Source organism: Camelus ferus, chromosome 6 (assembly GCF_009834535.1).
Source record: "Camelus ferus isolate YT-003-E chromosome 6, BCGSAC_Cfer_1.0, whole genome shotgun sequence".
Lineage (NCBI taxonomy): Eukaryota > Metazoa > Chordata > Mammalia > Artiodactyla > Camelidae > Camelus > Camelus ferus.
In genome coordinates, this window is record NC_045701.1 from 52,411,035 (window position 1) to 52,427,102 (window position 16,068).

Here is a 16,068-nt window from a genome sequence, read left to right on the forward strand (position 1 = left end):
GGTCTATATGTCTGTTTTTGTACCAATACCATGCTGCCTTGATGACTGTAGCTCTATAGTATTGTCTGAAGTCTGGGAGAGTTATTCCTCCAGCCTCTTTCTTTTTCTTCAGTAATGCTTTGGCAATTCTAGGTCTTTTGTGGCTCCATATAAATTTTATTATGATTTGTTCTCGTTCTTTGAAATATGTCCTGGGTAATTTGATAGGGATTGCATTAAATCTGTAGATTGCCTAGGGCAGTGGGACCATTTTAACAATATTGATTCTTCCAATCCAAGAGCATGGGATATCTTTCCATTTTTTAAAGTCTTCTTTTTTCCATTTTTTAAAGTCTTCTTTTATAGTTTTCTATTAGATACATGTGTAACTCAATTTTAGAAAAAATTCTTGGTCTATATTCTTCTCAGAGGTAATTAGAATTTTATTAGTTTACTAGTTTCCTCAATCCAGGGGTTTCTTTTTACTCCTACAAAGTTTATTTAGTTTCCTATGGTTCAAGTCTGGCAATTTCTAGGAAGAGTATTATGAAGAATTTTAAAAAAATCACTTGTTCATTCATTGATTAATACATTGTGTAGTAGATATTATGTATTTCTGGAGAAAAATTCAGCATTATTGTAGGAGGAACCCTAAAAATATACATGATCTTTGTTCCAGTTATTGTACTTTTAGAAGTTTATTTTAAGGCAATAATCATAGATATACAGACAAATTTATGATCATTGCAACATGGAGAGCAAAACAATGGATGTGATGTAAACTACCACTAGTGGAAAAATAGTTGAAATAAATGTGGTCCATCCATGATGAAATATTTTTCAGCCATTAAAAGTACTTTTTTCAAAGAGTATTTAAAGATGTGGCAAGTTTTTAGAAAAGTAAAAAAAAAACTTACAAAATTACATGTACAATATGTGATCAATCCCAGTTTTGCACAAAATCAAAACAAAAGTCTATTCATAGAAAATGAAACACCAAGACAGTGACAGTATTTTCTCTAATACCTGGATTCCCACTTAATTTTTTGTTTTTCCTTTATCTTTCTCTGAATTTTCCAGAGTACCTATGGAAAACATGTATTACTTTGGCAATTAAAAGTGTTTTGAGCAATGAAAAAAGACTCAGGATATTTTGTTAACTTCAGAGAAATGGAACACCTTTTCTTAGAATCATTGTTTCATTTGGTCAAATGAAATGCTTCAGAAACAAACTGAGAACTCACTTTTATGGGGACACCACAAAGCTTTTGGAGTGTTTTTGATGAAGGGAAGAACACTAAGGAACCAGGGGAGTGTTCTCTATATAATATATATATTTACATATATTTATATACTACACACTTGTCCACAAGACCCAGCTTAAAGGCCACTCTTCTGGGGAATTTTCTCCACACCCTACCCTAGCACAAACACTAATCTAGTTTAGCCACTGATCACACTGCATTGCAGTGATCTGTCTCTTTTTCCCTCCTGGAATGCTTAGAGAACCCGGTCTACAGCACTCAGTGAAACGTTATTGCATGAATGCAGAAATGAGTGACTCATCAAATGCCCATATTGTTCATTCTCTCTCTGAAACCCAATACCTGAGTGAACCAAAGCTGGTATGTTGGACTTTGCTCAGCAGAGAAGCAAGTCAAGTTAGGATGTGGGATAGGTTGTGTTATTACAAACTTGGTGAATGTATTTCATTCATTCCCCTTATCCTTGCTCCCCCTAGCTCTTCTATCACCTGGATTATTAGCCTTCACATTTCTGAAGTGATAACTGCTCAGCAGAAAGAAGGCTGCCTGCTCTGTGGGTCAGCGTCCTGCATTATTTGGTCCTGAGCCCCGTAGTAGGGCTGATGTGGGTTCACACACTCAGCTGCTGTTCCCAAGTGGGTTGGGGGAGGCTGGCAGGGTCCACTGACTTCAAAAGCCTGATAAAAAGCAGATAGTAAAGACGCTGGGGAGAGGGGCTGTTGACCAAGGTTTTTCACGTGGCAGCACAAAAAGACAGACGTATGGATGAGAAGTAGGGACCTTGTTAACAAACAACTAGCCCTCTAGGGCTCTGGCTGCTCTTGTCCTGTGAAAAACTGGAGTCAAGGAGCAGATGGCTGGAGCACAAGTCTCTTTGTGTTAATTTGAAATTCCATTCCTATGGTGTAGGACTGATTGATAGAACATGGGTCACATTCTGGCTGCCAGTGCCAAGCCCACAGCTCTTTCTGGAATCAGTGGGAATGTGGGTTCAGAGCTGAGGGCACTTTGGTTTCCTTGGGTGGAGAGAGAGAGAGAAAGACTGAATATTAGTCTTCTCCAAGAGAAAGGTCTAAAGACACCCCTGTGTGTTTGGCGAAGGCCCTCTCATTGCTGTTATGAATGGCTCTCCTAATAGAAGGAACTAACAAGTATTCCAGCTGTCGTAAATCTCATTTGGTATTCATGCCTGAAATAAACTGAGTTCTTCCCCTCATCTGGCTTGCTGACTAGTACTTCTCAGCCCCAGGGAAAGGATCATCCCAAAGGGATCTCTTCCAAATATTTGGAGAGAAGGGGTGGGGGTGGAGAAAATGAAAAGACTGACTCTGCCTTCTAAGGAGCTTAATTAATGCCACTGCCCTCTAGCCCTGAATTGCTTTGTGGCAAGTGACTCATCTTTGTTCTCTACACCTCCTGTCAACAAAGGCCATTCAAGGTCAATAAGATTGGCCTTCATTCCTCAAGGGTCTTTCCCTGCCCAGCCAGGGCAATTCTCAGTCTCTATTTTGTTTCCTGATAAGGCTGCCTTACTGCCTGGGATTCTGAAAGACTCCTATTTGAAACTGAGTTTGCAGATTATTGCCAGGAAGCTATTTACATTGTCCAGACAAAGAACTGAATACATTTTCTATTTAGGAGCTTTTCTTGAAGGGTAGCAGAGAATTCAATTTTATGATTTGGCAAAAACAATCTGACAGTAGATTTGTTATCATTACCCTTGAGCAGTGCAGGGTCTATAAAACTGGTCCAAGTGCGTCACCCCACCCACTCCCAAGATGAACCTTAGTGCCAACAACTCACTCTCTTAATTGGTATAACTTGAAAGTAAATTTTAATGTCTAAAAGGACAAATACCTACACCTTGTTATTCTTTAAAATTGTTTTAGATATTCTTGTTCCTTTGCTTTTCCATATTAATTTAAAAATAGTACTGTCAAATTCCAATTAAAATTATTTTGAGTGTTGACTGCACCTTTACCGAATTTATAGATTACTTTGGGAAGAGTTGTCCTCCATAGGATATTGAGTCCTCCTATCACATCACTCTGTTTATTTGATCTTCTTTCATATCTTTCAGGAAAAGTTAATAATTTTCTCCATGAATGTCTTGCACATATTATTAAAGTGCATAATTCAGTGCCTGGTACACAGCAGGTACTCTACATTTTTTATTGAATGTGTATATACTTTTTTTGATGCTACTGTGAATAGAATAAGAGTTAAAAACAAATTTTTTATATTGATCTTCAATCTAGGTATCTTTCTGAAGTATCTTTTTCAATTCTAATATTTACATTTTCTTGAATTTTCTATGTATATAATAATATAGTCTGAAAGTCAGAAGTTTGTTTTTTTCTTTTCAATCCTTATGCATTTAATGTTCTTCATTGACTTATTTTTCTTGGTATGACTTTTAGTACAATGCTGAATAGAAATGGTGATGGGGGAATTTGTTTTTATTTTCCTGAACTTAATGGGAAATCAAAATCTCACCATAATATGAATGCTTTTAATAGATACCCTTTATCAAATGAAGGAAGTTTCCCTTCTATTCCTAGTTTTCCAAGTGTTTTTTTCTTATTCTTAAAATCATTAGTAGGTTTTGGATTTTATTAAGTGCTTAAAAATTACTCGTTAGATATGCTAGTATATTTTTTGCATCTATGTTTATTTGGTAGTCATTCTTTAGTGAACATACTGATCACACATGCAAAAACGGGAGGAAATATAGCACAGTGGTTAAGAATGCAGACTCTGAAGTGATACTATTCTAGTTTGAATCCTTGTTTTATCACTTCCTGACTCCCAACTTGGACAAGTTACTTAAACTTTCCATGCTACCTTATCTCCAAATGGAGTTAACAACACCTAACAAATAGTTTATTATTATTTTTTGAGATATAAAATGAAATAATCTAAGTAAAGCTCTTAGAATAGTTCCCATGCTTTGTGAATATTCAGTGTATGTCAGCTGCTATACTTCTTCCTATTTGGCTATTATTTCTTAGACTCTCCTCGTGTGGTTTTCATATCAAGGTTATAATAGCACCTACAGGAAGATGGATCAATTTCTCTTTCATTTTCCAATATAATTTGTGTAAGGTTAGGATTTTATGTTCACTAAAGCTTTGGTAATACTCATTAATAAAGATCGTCTGGCCCTGGAAATTTACATGGAGATATATATTTTATATATATATACACATATACACACACATATACATACATACATATATTTACTATTAAAAAATTATAGATATATGCAATCTTTTAATTTTTTTGAGTCAATGATGACAAGTTTGTCTAAAAATTTTAAATCTAGTTCTCAAAATTGGGTTTAGAGCATTCCCTTAAGTCATTCTTGTCTCTATTTCACTTGAAATGATGATCTCTTTTCTACTCGTATTACTGCTTGATCTGTGCCATCTCTTTGTCTTAATCAGTCTTACCAGAAAATCATCTATTTGATTTGCCATTTCAGAAAAAACTTGGTTTTGTTACTCTTTTGTATCATTTCTTCCTTTTATTTTTATTATATTCATCCACTTTCTTTGAGTTTTATCACTGTTTGCTAACTTCTTATATTGCATGCTTAACTCATCTTATTTTTAGTATATAAAGATATATATATTCAAGGCTATAATTTTTCCTTTTAATGCTCCTTTAGCGGCATCCTCAAATTTTGGCATGTTGTGCTAATGATTTCTATTATGAGTTCTTTGTTAACTCACCAATTTTTTGGATTTATGGTTTTTTGTCATGTGTAATTTTTCCATTGTTTCAAAATTATGTCCTTCTGCTGCATTTTGGGAATTCATGATTCTATGTTCCCTTTGAGTCAATGTTGATAATTATAATTATTTGAATCTTTTATGTCTTGCTAATTTTTGGTTGAGGGGATTTATCACTTTCGGAGAAGGCATACTGAAATCAGCCTCTGTGATTTGTCTACTTTTTTTCCTTGTAATTTTGTAGCTTTTTGCTATATATATTTTGAGACCATATTGTTGGGCACAACAGAATCAGGCTCATTATATATCTTCCTGAAAAAAAGTTTCCTTTCACTTAGTTTAATATGAATAATTCACTTTGACTTAAATTCTATTTTGTCTGATATTAACAAGGCTCTCCTTGCTTTCTTGCATTTGCTATTTGCCTGGCATATCTTTTTTTCATCTGTCTGTTATAAATATCATACAGTTAGAATTTTAAAAGTTCTAGTCTGAGACTATATTATAACCAGTAATTTAAATTTTTTCTTACATTTTTTACTGATATATTTGGACTTATCTCTTCTAATTTTCTGTTTTTGTGTTAAATTCCTTTCTCTTTGCTATTCTTTTTGCCCTTTTTGTCCTTACTTTTGATTTTTCTTTATTTTCCCTCCTCTTTTTCTAATTTGGAAGTTAGAAGTTTTATTTCTATTAGATTTAAAATCTTTAAATTTTTGCCATCAATTCTTGACTAAGCTAAATTGAACATTTCCCAAACAATGTGAGGGCTTCCACTTTTTTTAAACCAATTTTTTAATTGTAGTAAAATTCACAGTCATACGTTTGCCATATGAACTGTTTTTAAGTCTACAGTTAAGTGGTATTAAATAGATTCATAATGTTGTGCTACCATCACCACCATCCATCTCTAGAATTCTTTCATCTTGTAAAACTGAAACTCTGGATCTATTGAACAATAACTCCCCCTTCCCTCTCTCCTCATCCCCTTCCTACTGTCTGTCTCTCTGATTTTGGCTACTCTGAGGACCTCATGTAAGTGGAATTATACAGTGTTTATTATTATGTGGCTGGCTTATTTCACTTAGCATAACAGAGAACTTCCATTTTTTAACTCAGCTCTTCCCCCATTTCCATGCTGTTGATACCTACTATTTTCTTCTCTTATTTGTAATTCCTCATTAGTTATTCATATTATTATTAAGCTTTGTTTTTAGTCAAGCTTATTTAGATTTATTACTATATATACTGATATTTGTACTCATCATTGTGTCTTGAATCTTACCCCTTGGTTTTAGAGCACATTTCCTTCTTAATGAGGTATTGTTTTTAATAGGTATTTCAGTGAGAGTCTGTAAGTGGTAATTCTCCCTGTCTTTGTCCATAAAGGTCTTCATTCTGCTCCTTCTTGAATTTTCACTTAGTCAGATATGGGATTCTAAGCTGACAATTATTTTCTCACAATAGTATGAAAACATTGTTTCATTTTCCTGTGAAATACATTGTCACTAATGGGAAGTTGACTGCCAATCTAGCTGTCATTACCTTGAGGTACTTTTTCTCATGTCTGTTTGCTTGAGAGATTTTCTATTGTTTTTGATAATCTGCAGTTTTACCACAATGTGTTTACTTGTAGATTTTTTTTTATCCTCCTCAGCATTTCATTACTTTAGTAGTTTTTTTATTCTGAGGAATTATACATTCAGTTTTGGGTTAAAAAAAAAACAAAACCTTAACTGTTGTCTTTTCAAATGCTACTTCACCTTCATTCTCTCCCTTCTCTCTTTCTGGAGAGATAGCTTGGACCTTCACACTCTTGCCTTCATATCACTTAACTAATTTCACATTTCCTATCTGTTTATCTCTCTGTACCATATTTTGCATGATTTCTTTAGCTCTATCTCCCATTTATCTAATACTCTCTTCAGCTCTGTTTAATCTGCCATATTTCTTGAGCTTTTAATTTTAAACACTATATTTTTATTCCTAAAAATTCCATTTAAAAATCTATCCTTTTTCATACTTTTTATTTTTGATTTGTCTTCTTTCAAAAATATCTTAGTCATTTAAAATTTACTAATTTTTTTAGTCTATTCCAGATACTTGGAATGATTATTCCCCTGTGTATTATGTCTGCTGGCATTCCCTCTTAGTGGTTTATTCATTTCTATTGTTGATTGTAATACTTTATTTTGAGCTCACCCTCAGCAGATGTGTGTGTGTGTGTCTGTCTGTCTCTTCTTATAGGACTTCTGTGAGCCTAGATGGTTTAAGTGTCCCTAAAGGGAATAGCTAAAACATGATTTCTGCGAAGTTATATATTGCTTGAGATAGGTTACCTGGGTCTGGTTACAGCAGAGAAGATAGAACTAGCAGCAACAGAGAGACAAGCTCCAGGTGAGAGAGGACAAAATTGATAGAGCAAGATCCTGGAGAAGGTGAGAAGCTAGAAGATGAGGAGCCCAGGTACAACTTTATAAAAATGAAGAAGAATATCTCTTTTCTTTTTCTCTTTCTTTCTTTTTTTCTTTCTCTTTCTTTCTTTCTTTCTTTTTCTTTCTTTCTTTGTAACAGGTGGAAAGGTAAAACTGTGGTGGAGAATATACAGTTTTGTTTTTTTTTGTTTTTTTTTTTTTTTGGTAAAGAACTTGACAGAATCCTAAGCAATGACCCATTCTTTTCATAATGACAAAAAATGAGCTTGTCTTTATAGGTAAGGCAGTCAAACAGATAGATCTGGGGAGACTAATGCTGGTAGAAGTTGTGCAGGACAAGAGGAAAAGTTAACAAAAAGGATCGTCAGTAGGAAGTTAGACCCCCGTAAGGGCTTAGAGAAAATGGGCACATGGGATAAATTTGGTGATTTGTCCCATATGACAATGAAATAGGGGGAAAAAAGATAAGAGTGTCCCAGATCTGACAACCAACAGTATAGCCATAGGAGATAGTTTGGGAGTGAGCAATTCTAAGGTTCCGGGAAAAATCCTGTTTAAATAATTTCTAATGGAGTCCAGGCTGGGTAGGTGGCAGATAAAGCCAGAAGGACACTGATGAATGAGGACATAAGAGATGGATCTGGAGAACGGAGGCCCAGAGGAGGGGAGGACAGATTCAGCAGGAGTGAGAGAGCTGTGGGGTGAGAAGTAAAGGAGATTTAGGTCAGGAAGAGGGATTTTTCAGCTTGAGGCCTTGGTGATGCAGTAGTTCTCAGTGCTTAGCACACCAGTAATTATTTGTGCTTCTTTCATTTCCTAGATACTTGCTATCTGGAGGAAGAGCTCGTTGCTCTGAGCTGCATCGTAGGAGACTCTCAATTCCAATTTGTTCCTCTAAAATAGGTGGGAATAACCAGGCTTGCAGAACTACTATCCTGCATTTAAAAAAAAAAAAAAAAGGTACACATTAGGTGCTCATCGATTTACAAAAATCTCCAAGGATTGTGTCTAAAGTCTTCATAGGCTTTGAACCTTGTCTCTTCAGTGCCCATGATTCCTGGAATCTCTGCTTTCTCGCTGAGGTCTGGGTTGCAGCAGATACTACAGCCAGTCCCTGAGAGGAGCCCCACCCTCCTCCCCTCAGCCATGACTTACATTTTCCTCAGTGAGCCCAGCTGCCGCCTCTGCAGCTGCCTTTGGCGCGTTCCTTCCGGGTGGTGACTGTCATCAGCAGCGCTGTGGCTTGGCTCTTCTCAGTGCCAACTGTGGTCACATCTGCTCTCCTTTTCCAGAAGATGTGCTGGCTGGCTGGCTGGGTGCTTTACCACATTGCAGCGGGCTCTGTGGGTCTCTGTCGGCATTTCTTTCCTTCTGCCTCTTGGCCTCAGCTGTTTCTAGGAGGGAGCCGAACTTTGTCGCTGACTCATTGCAGGCTGTGCTGCGGAAAGTCAGAAGAGCTTTTAACCTTTTCCTGTTAATTTGTGACCCCTCCTTAACCACTCCCTACCTCCCCCAGAGCTCTGAGGGGGTCTTGAGAGGGAAGATTCATAGGAAGGAATTGATTTACAGGGATAATAGCCTGGGGTGGGACATAATTCCTTCCAGTCCAGGCTTTCTGCCCACCTCGCTGTGGAGAGGGGCCTGTTCACATCATTTTATTGGGACTTGCTTTGGCGTCAACCATAAACAGGCTAAATGCAGGAAATGCAAAGATGGGATTGCACTGGTTTTCGGAAAAAGTGCTTATATGTGACTGGCCTACTTAGAAAGATGGAGTGGAAAAAGAAGGAAAGTCTTGATGCAGAAAGGAAAATAAGATAATGGAAGGTAGAATTAGAGGACCACAGTGAAAGGCCACGCAGATGGGCTGTGTCAGCTCTAAAATGTCCCTGGACGGAACTCCTCCTGGCTCTGCCCTGGAGTTTCCATTCCTGCTGACATTTCCAAGTCATAAGTCAATGGGACATGTTCAAAGAGCCTTACAGTTCTGTTGGGATGTGAGTGTCCGGGAAATCCTTGGGGTGGAGCAGGCTCGGCAGTGCTGGAGGTGGGCAGGCGAGTGGAGAAGCAGGGAGGGATGTTGGACAGGATGACCACCGCTGGTGGAGTCCAAGGTCTCCCCTTTCTAAGAGAAATTTTGGGGTTTTGGCGTGAAGGACAGCCTGGTGAGTCACTTGTGCTGAGCTGGGGTGGGAAGTTGCTACATTTTGCTCTCTTAGGATTCCAAAAGTCTGTAGGAGATCTGTAACCGCAGATCTTTTGTATAAACTTAAGACTTTTTTTTTTAAACTTCACAATTAATGAAACCTTCCTCATTCTTCCCCAGTGAGGATCAAATCCTTTTTTTCTCATTTGATCCACAGTAATCCTGCACAGTGTCTAGGCATTTTTCAGGTGAGGAAGCTGTGTTTTGCCCCCAACCCTGCCCCAAATGTCAGCTTTCCCCCAGATTTAGGACCCATTGCTAATCAACTGCTTCATATTTTCAGAGCAGTTGTGGCCTCCCTTTTATATGTCCTACCATTTGACATGGACGTTTATCTAAAGGGCTTTCTCTCTGGAGCCCCTGAAGGACTATTCTTAATTACTTGATGCCACAGTGTTTGTGATGTGACTGTGTGGCATGCTAATCTCTAGATATCCATAATTTTATTTAATTTTTACATCCCTGTGAAGTATGTATTATTATTATCATCCTCATTTTATAGAGGAGTCAAATGAAGTTCAGAAGAGTCACGTAAGCCAACCCAAAGTAATGCAGTTCCGAGTGCCCAGGCAGGATTTGAACCCAGATCTGTCCTACCCCAAAGCCTAAGCTTCTAACCGGTCTTCTGGGAACCCTTAATCCGGAGTCTGTGCCTCTGTCCCTCCTAAATTCTGTATGAACTTTGGTGTATGTGTTTTTTTTCTGAGAAGAAGGATCATGGCTTATGACAGATTTTCAAAGGGCTGAGGTCCCACAAGGCACTGATCTATTAGAGTTGGTGGCTCCATTAGGATGCTTGCTCTTGGTTGCAAACAGAAGGGAACCCACCTGAAACTGGCTGTGTGTCAGTTTTCACGCACCGTTTCATTAGGATTCCCACTCAATTTCTCTGTTATGCTCTTGGCTTTGCCCTCCTTAGTGTGTTGGCTTAGTCCTCAGGCTTCCTTTATCTGCCTGCACAGTTCCAGGGGCAGTGCTGTTTGCCACTGGTCCAAAAGGGGAGCATTTCTCTCCTCTCTACCACCCAACTAAACTGAGCTTCACTCTGATTCGACCGACTGAGGTCATACGCCCCTGTCCTGCCTGGTCACTGGGGCTGGGGGATGTCATGTACTGATTGGCTGAGGCCTGAGTTCCTAGCTGGTTCCTGCATCAGTCTCAGTTGTAAAAAGGATAAGATTACACTGAGCTCCTGAGGCCACTGGGAACCAACTACTGGGGCTGCCGAAAGTGTCATTGTTACCCAAACCGCGTTATGATCCAGGGAGGGGTGAAATGGATGACGGGGAGGCATCCAACAATACCCGATAGATAGTTACTGTTCTTCCTTTGATATCTCAAAGAAGACTTTAGAACAAACTCTCTAATCCAATGGGACAGGAGGAAAGCAGATTCAGCTTATAGTAGGAAGTGTGTTGGCATTTCATTGTTCTCTTTGATTTGAGGAGTTTAATATCCTACCTTTCTCCCATCCCCAATCAGAGTCTGTGTAGTGAGACAGGATGCCCCTACCAACTCCGAGATATTTCCTTTAGATGCAGTTCTTATTAGAGTTGCTGCTTCTGAGAAATGCTTTCATGTCCTGAGTTACAGACGCCTTTGGCATATTTTCCACTTGCTTAAGAGTGTATAGTCTCATACTCTAAAGGTGGGTGAGAAAGAGGAAGAGTATTTGCAAATGAGAATGTGAAGGAAGACAGGAGTCTTTCTATGAGAAACCAGAGTGATGACTGTGTATGTCTGAAATATAATTATCCTCTTTTGTTTGCTTGATAGAGTTTTGATAGATAGAATCTTGACAGCTCTGTTATGAAATGTTAAAATGTAATTTAGGTTAAAAAAAATCTTAATTATCTTAAATTATAGTCTGAAGTCATTTTCCAGGCTTTGATCCTTTTATCGTGTGCGACATAGCAGGGGCTGCAGGTGCAGCTAAAGCAGCTGCTGCGTTTGCATAAAAGAGTGAAAGAAATGGTGGACTGGCTCACTGGACACCCTTGGGGTGGGGTGGGGGGAAGGGATGTATGCACAGAGGGAAACCAGTGGGATCTGGCTCCTGTAAGGAAATTCCTGGATGACATTCTTAAATTTGGAGCCAAGGAGGCATCGTGGGTACTTCCATCTATTAAAGATTGAAGCCCAAACTCCTTAGAGCAACTTTCAAGCTCTTGAGGACATGGCCTCTAGCCACTTTCTCAGGCTCGGCGAGATACATGGTGCAGCCGGGAGAGTGTGGGCTTCAGAGTTAGACGGTAGACTCTTACCTCTCCCTCTGATTTGCTGAGCAATCCAGGATTTACTATTTAAGATCTCTGAGCTTGTTTCCTCAGTTCACTATGGAAGAAAAGAAGATACACTGACTTTCCTCATGGGATCAAATTATCCCAAACCCATCTGTAGTGGTCCAGGTATCCCTTTCCTCTCCCTGCCTCCCTCCCTCCCGTCAATTCCCCTATTTTTATTTCCCGTGGTCTCTCTCCCTCACTTGCCCTTGCATCAAGGAGACTGAACATTCATTAGGGGCAGGGGCTGCGTGTCTGTCCTTGCCCTCTCCTCTCTAGTCCTAGTAGAGTGCTTTGTAACATGATTCATGGTTAAGTGAGAAATACGACTTTGTTAAAACAGATGTTCACTGACGCTTTTCATTATCCACTTGCCCTTCTTAGTAAATGTCCATAAAAATAAGTAAAAATACTTAGGGAGTCAGAAAGAGAGATGGTTGGTTACGGTGAGACATAGCTTTGTAGCGTGGGCGCTGGGGTTGAAAAGTCCTGGCTGAACTGCTGACCTTGGACAAGTTACCATTCTGTGCCTCAGTTTCCCCTATAAAATAGAATGATAACAGGACTCAGTTCAGTGAGTTGTTGTGAGAAAAGAGCAAGGGAATAAATATGAAATAGACTGAGGCGAGTACATACTTCACATGAACTAATTATTGTTCCCCCAGTAGATTAGTTCTGCAAGGTAAGAGCTCTACTATACTGTCATGAAATTCAATGAACATCTTAAATTCTTTGGAAATGAAAATGAAAGCAAGGGTAGAGAAGGGCTTTCTCTTCACTTTGCCCAAGGTGGAGACCAAGATACGTCTCCACCGGATGTCTCCCTTAGACAATCTGAGCATTCCTGGGTGGAGTGGTGGCGGGGACAGCTGTGCCCAGCCCAATCACACTGCTACCTGTGTCACGGTGTCAGGAGGATGCTAGCTTCTGAAGCATTGTCCCTTTGAACATCTTCAGAAGACACCCATCACGAGGACTAAATCCTGCATCCCTAGTCTTTAAATAGAGTCAATAATCAATATTAATTACACACTTACTGTGTGCCTACTGAATGTTTTTACCTAGATGAGCTCATTTAATTCTCACAGCAATCCCCTAAAGTTGTTCCTGTCATTATCCCAACCTCACAGAGGAGGAAGCTAAAGCAGAGGGCAGTCAGGTAAACTGCCTAGAGTGAGATGGTTACAGATGCTGGAGACACAATTTGCACCCAGGCTGTTCCACTCTGGCCCCTTGCTCCTCACCACTGGTCCTCCTGCCCCGTCCTCTTGTGATGCCTGCACCCCAGGAGACAGGTACCTCTGGATGGTACCCAGTCTGCTCATACCCGCCTGGCTGCCCTTTCCTAAGTGGATGCTCTTCTCCTTGGTTGATTGACTCAATCTCTGATCCTCTATTGAATGGTGATCAAAGTTACTGCATCTCTGGACTTTAATGCCTGTGGCTATTGTTTCAAATGGCAAATCATAATTTAAAAGATGCTTAGTGAAGTTTTATGAAAGGTGACTCTCCTCAGGCTTGAGATAAATTGAAAGAGAATTCAACACAAACCAATCAGCTGGACGCAAAGGCCTTGCTTAGGGCCCGAGTGAGTCCAGGGTGAGGGCAGATGAAAAGGGCCAAGCGCAGAAATGGGCAGGCACACGTTTGTTTCCCTTCTTCCATCTGGAAGGGAAGGGAAGACTCTCAGTCTTCCCAGATGCTCTTTCCACTCTCCAGCCGGCCCCCCTCTCAGAAACCCTGCACACCTGCAGGAAAGCAGGAACCAGTTTTTCCGTAAACACATTGCCCAGGCTTCTGCAAACCCCAGAGTAGAGTCAAGTTTGGAGGAAGAGAAAACAGTTGTTTACCCTACAGAGTTCTCATTTGCAAACAGGATGGGTGTTAATAATCCTGCAAAAGTTGGTGTGGAAAACCAGTTGGCTTCAGGCATCTGTGTACAATGAGCTAAGACGCCCAGAAGGTTCCTCAGCCAGGGTGCAGCAGATCCCGGGGAGCAGACACGCCCTAGCTGGCTTTGCCCTGCCTGCTCAGAAGCTTTCTCTGCTCCCTTGCTTTTGACATGTGGGGCTGTAAATTTGAGAGCTTAATGAGATGTCAGCTATGAAAAGCCAGATTCTGTGTAACGCTGGGTATGTGATATTCCAGACTCGAAGCCTTTAAAATAATTGGACATCTAAGTACTGGAAAGGCCAAAGAAGGAAAACTATGAGCTGAAGAGACTGAAACGAGACATAACAAGCCCCATACAAGTTATTCATGAGTCCATTCTGATTCATAGCAGCTCAAACAGCCTGCGAGCCCAGGCTGCTGCTGGTTGAGTGCGAGCACTGGTGTGTTGATTTGCTTTCTCCAACGAGGGCAAAGCAAATGGAGGCCCCTGACAGGGAGATCGCTGCAGATAACAATGATCCTTCGAGGCCAAATGGTCTTTTGGCTGAAGGGCTCAGAGGTTTGGTAACCAGAGTTGGACTGAAACCAGGGAGGAGGCTGAGGAAATTCTCAGCCAGAGGCCACCTGGATAAACTTGTCGGGGGTGGTGGCCCCTCACCTGCCTTCGCCCACACACTGCAGACTGTCTCTGGAAAATGAGGTTCCGAGAGCCCAGTTTTCCTAGGAGCAGGGGAAACTGTCTACTTCAGAATTACCTCGACTGCTTATTGAAATGCACATTTCAGGCCTCACCCGAGGCCCCCTGACTCAGAAACCGGCGCTGGCGAATCTGCTTTTCTAGAAAATACTTCAGATGACGCTTTGTACTTACAAGTTTGAAAAGCGCTGCTGAAGTCCAACAGGCACATATTTTCTTGGGCTCTGGCATAATTAAACTATTTTTTAATTCAGGAAGGGAAGGATCTGTAATGGTCCAGGTTGGACCTAAATGGGTAAGAATTTGATGTACCTGAGTAGACTTACTTGATGGTTAGAAAAATGAATTAGCCAATGTTTACTAAGCACTTCTGCCATACAAAAGGTACTCGGTAGTTTGTTTGTTGATTTGTTGTGATGTCACCAGTAAGAGACACTCAGGTCCTGTGGTAGGTTCTTGCCCTCAAAAAACTTCCACTCTGGTTGAAAAGTTAAAGTCAACGCTGATGAAACATTTGTGACTCCTGTGAAGTAACGTTTAATTAAGTACTAGATTTACTGGTGTAAAAGGTAAATGGTAGGTAAAAACTGAGGCTGTAGTCAGGGAGACCTTCCTAAGAGAGAAGGGGTGTAAGCTGGACTGTGAAGATTGGTGGCTTTGGGGCTCTGAGAAAGGAAGTTCCTGGCAAAGGGAACATAATGTCTGGTGGCCAGAAGTAGAAGTGGGCTCCAGGGCTGACGGCACAGGAGGAAGACCTGGGTGACTTGAGTTGGAGGAGTGTCCTGGGAGATGCGTAGGACGGACTCTTACAAAGGGTTACAAAGGGTCTTAGAAGCAGGTAGAGGAATGTGGGTAAGTAAAGGGAGCTAAGGAAACTACTGAAGACTGTCAGGTAGCAGAGCTAACACTATTTCCTGGGCCAGGAGAGTCGTTACTGTTTCTGTGGATCCCCAAAGCTGGTGCCACTTGGCATTCATGGGGAAGGTGGTGAGAAGACAGATACAACTGGGGAGATTCAGTGTAGAGTCTGCATTGGAGTTGGACGCCTAGTGGAGATGGGGCAACAGCGGGCAGTTTGGGGCTGCTAGGCTCTGGTTGGCAGGGGAAAGAGGCACCAAATCAGCCCAAGACGGCTGGAGCCAGATTCAGAGTTGAGTCGAGGTCACGGGCTTTGGAATCTACAGTGAAATGGTCCAGGGTTTCACAGGAAGGGCAGGAGGCCAAAGCAGACATCGAAGCTAGCAAGTAAGGAAGGACTTGGCACAGCAGAATCTGTGGAATTAGTCTGATTACCCATGGTGAAATGAGGCTCCTGGGATATATTCTTTGGAAATTCCAACAAAAAGTCAGTGTCAGGTCTTAAAGGGCCATCCTCCGCTGCACGGACATGGTTGGGGCAAAGCTCCGCCCAGCTGTGGATCATAGGATTGGTTTTCCTTCACATGGCATTCTGGCAGGACCAGTCCATTGTCTGCCCAGAGCTCAGTGTTACAGGGCATTGGACTGTACGTGGCTGATTTCTAGGAAAGTCATAATGCCTCACTTCCTGGTGATGCTCTTCAGTGAGCAAACCTGTA

The 16,068-nt window shown here is 40.7% G+C and overlaps 1 long non-coding RNA gene across 2 annotated transcripts; it reads right to left on the reverse strand.

Moving 5' to 3' along the window:
• Positions 1 to 7,512: 7,512 nt before the first annotated feature.
• LOC116664272 lies at positions 7,513 to 9,415 on the reverse strand. Of its 2 annotated transcripts, XR_004320704.1 has the most exons (3): positions 9,037 to 9,415; positions 8,569 to 8,851; positions 7,513 to 8,348 (listed from the first exon to the last, which is right to left on the reverse strand). It is a non-coding gene; the product is annotated as an uncharacterized LOC116664272 (long non-coding RNA). The 2 variants fall into 2 exon arrangements; XR_004320703.1 differs by lacking the exon at positions 9,037 to 9,415 and having other exon boundaries at positions 8,569 to 8,992.
• Positions 9,416 to 16,068: the final 6,653 nt, after the last annotated feature.